Source organism: Dendrobium catenatum, unplaced genomic scaffold, assembly GCF_001605985.2.
Source record: "Dendrobium catenatum unplaced genomic scaffold, ASM160598v2 original_scaffold_77218, whole genome shotgun sequence".
In the NCBI taxonomy this organism is placed as follows: Eukaryota; Viridiplantae; Streptophyta; class Magnoliopsida; order Asparagales; family Orchidaceae; genus Dendrobium; species Dendrobium catenatum.
In genome coordinates, this window is record NW_021395664.1 from 1 (window position 1) to 2,352 (window position 2,352).

Below are 2,352 nucleotides of genomic sequence, written 5' to 3' on the forward strand. Positions count from 1 at the left end.
GAGATGGCTTCGGTCACCTGACCCAATAATTTGCCCCACAAATGTACCGAGAATTTGACAAATCTATTAGTACCTGAGCTCGAGTATAGCTTTGTCGTTTAATTAGGAATTAAATAAAGCTAAATATTTGTTAATATTTGATGATTAAGTAATAAAAATACATAATTATTTATTTGATTAATTTATGTTTACGAAATATGATTTCAAGCTCAGGAATAAGCTCAATATAAAGCTTATATGAAGCTTATTAAGAATCCTGTAATCTGTTGCCAAATATAAAGCTTCATTTGAATATTACTTTTTTTATTTTAAATCTTCAACAGTTTTAAATCCTGTAATCTGTTGTCAAACATCTTTTTGGATTTAACAGGATTTAAAATTTTTCATACCAAACACAATTCAGGATTTATGAGTCTAGGATTTACTAAATCCGAATTTGCTGGATTTAATAAATCCTACTAAAATTAAATACATTCTTATACCAAACACCCCCTTAGGCGTCAAGAATTCAGAGTACCCAGCTCCTTACGCCAAAGTATATCGTGGAATAGCTTTACTTTGATTAAATGGGATATCTTCTCTTCCAAAGAACTGTCTTAGCTTCTGCTTCGGATTCTTTCTCTTTGCGATGGTCATCAATGGCGTGAGGGAAATGGCGAGATATAAGAAGTGGTGGTTCTGTGAATATGTGCCGAGCGCGATGGGAATGGCGGTGCCGTTCTATTTGGGGTCTTATTTTACGATTGATATGTGCGTGGGAGTGTCATATTGCTTGTTTGGGAGAGAAAGGATAAGCGGCTTTCGGATGCGTTTGCGGCGGTGGTGGCGGCGGGGATGATATGTGGAGACGGGATGTGGTCGTTGTCGGCGTCGCTGTTGGCGATTGCGAGGATTAATCCGCCGAAGTGTATGAGGTTTTTGTCCAGGAGCGATAATTTTAAGCTGGAGGTTTTGATTACTCGTCAAGGGCTTCCGAACAGAATTTTTTTTTTTTTAAATTTTGGTAACCAGAATGAGTTTTTTTTTTTTTTTTGGGATTTTTACATACATACCACTTTATTTGTTACATATTACATATTTAACACCTAATTCTTAAATATTACACTCCTACCCCCTATTCTCTATTTTTACAACAAAATTACCACTCTGTTAACAGCAACCTCACTCCGTTTTTTTTTTCCTTCTCGCCTGTGATTTTCGCAGGAGAATAGAGGTTTCAGCTCTTCCAACTTTGCTGCTCGCAAACTTTATTCCCGCCTCTGCTCTTCACGGAGAACCAGTGTGCTTTTCCCGGTGTGCTTTTCTCGCCATCTTAATCTTTTTTTGCATTCTTATTTCCGCCTATGCTTTTCACATAAAACTTTTATGGTTTTATTTGAAGGGATCCCTTTATTGAAATAACCGTAGCAATGGTTTTATGGGTTTATTTTTCTGTGTGAGTTTTGTGGTTTTATTGAAGTAATGAGTTTAACCTTAAACATTTTATGTTCTCCTTACAGTATTTATGGTTTAATGGATTTATTGATTTGTCATCTTATTTCAGCTTGAAGTTAATGAAAAATGACAACCTCGTGGTATAATTCGACAATGCATGATTGTTGTGAAGAAGTAATAGATGATTTATGTGGAGATAAAAATGAGCATTTATTTATTGCATTTAAATTTGGAGGAATTTGGGTTGACACAAAGGACCAATCTAGAAATAGATAAATTGGCGGCAAACAAAGGACTGTGAAACTTGAGAAATGACATATAAATATTTTCAAAATTAGAACAGAGATTGCTAGAATATGTCCTTGGTTGAATGGACATCAATACAACATGCATTATCACATTAATGGAACATCTCCCAAAGAGTACAAAGTAATCAATTACGATGATGACGTAAGCCTATTGGTAAACCAAATGAATGAATATTCACATGCCAAAATAGTTATCTCATTGTACGAAGTTGATGAAGATCAGTCAAACTCACAGATTATGGAGACTGTGAATTTTGAGCAAATAATAGATGGGTCCATTTCTCAGAACGATGGTGCTTCGAGATTTAAAAAATCTAGTGTTATAGATATCACTATAGGTACATTTTTTAATGATGCTACAAGTTTCAAAAATGCACTCCAATCATTTTCCATTAGGGAGAACTTTGGGGTGAGGATAAAAGACAGTGATAAGAAACGAGTTATTGCAACTTGTTCCTATCAAGGTTGTCAATGATGAATTCGGGCATCCCTATGTGAAGACACTCAATCTTTTCAAGTTAGAAGAGTTGATGGAGAACACACATGCCCTGGAATAAATAGTGCTGGAAATTAGCTAGCTACATCTACATGGGTTTCTAATCAGATTCAG

The 2,352-nt window shown here is 35.3% G+C and overlaps 1 pseudogene; it reads left to right on the forward strand.

Moving 5' to 3' along the window:
- The first annotated feature begins 565 nt into the window (after window positions 1–565).
- LOC110097413 lies at window positions 566–1,293 on the forward strand (annotated as a pseudogene).
- Window positions 1,294–2,352: the final 1,059 nt, after the last annotated feature.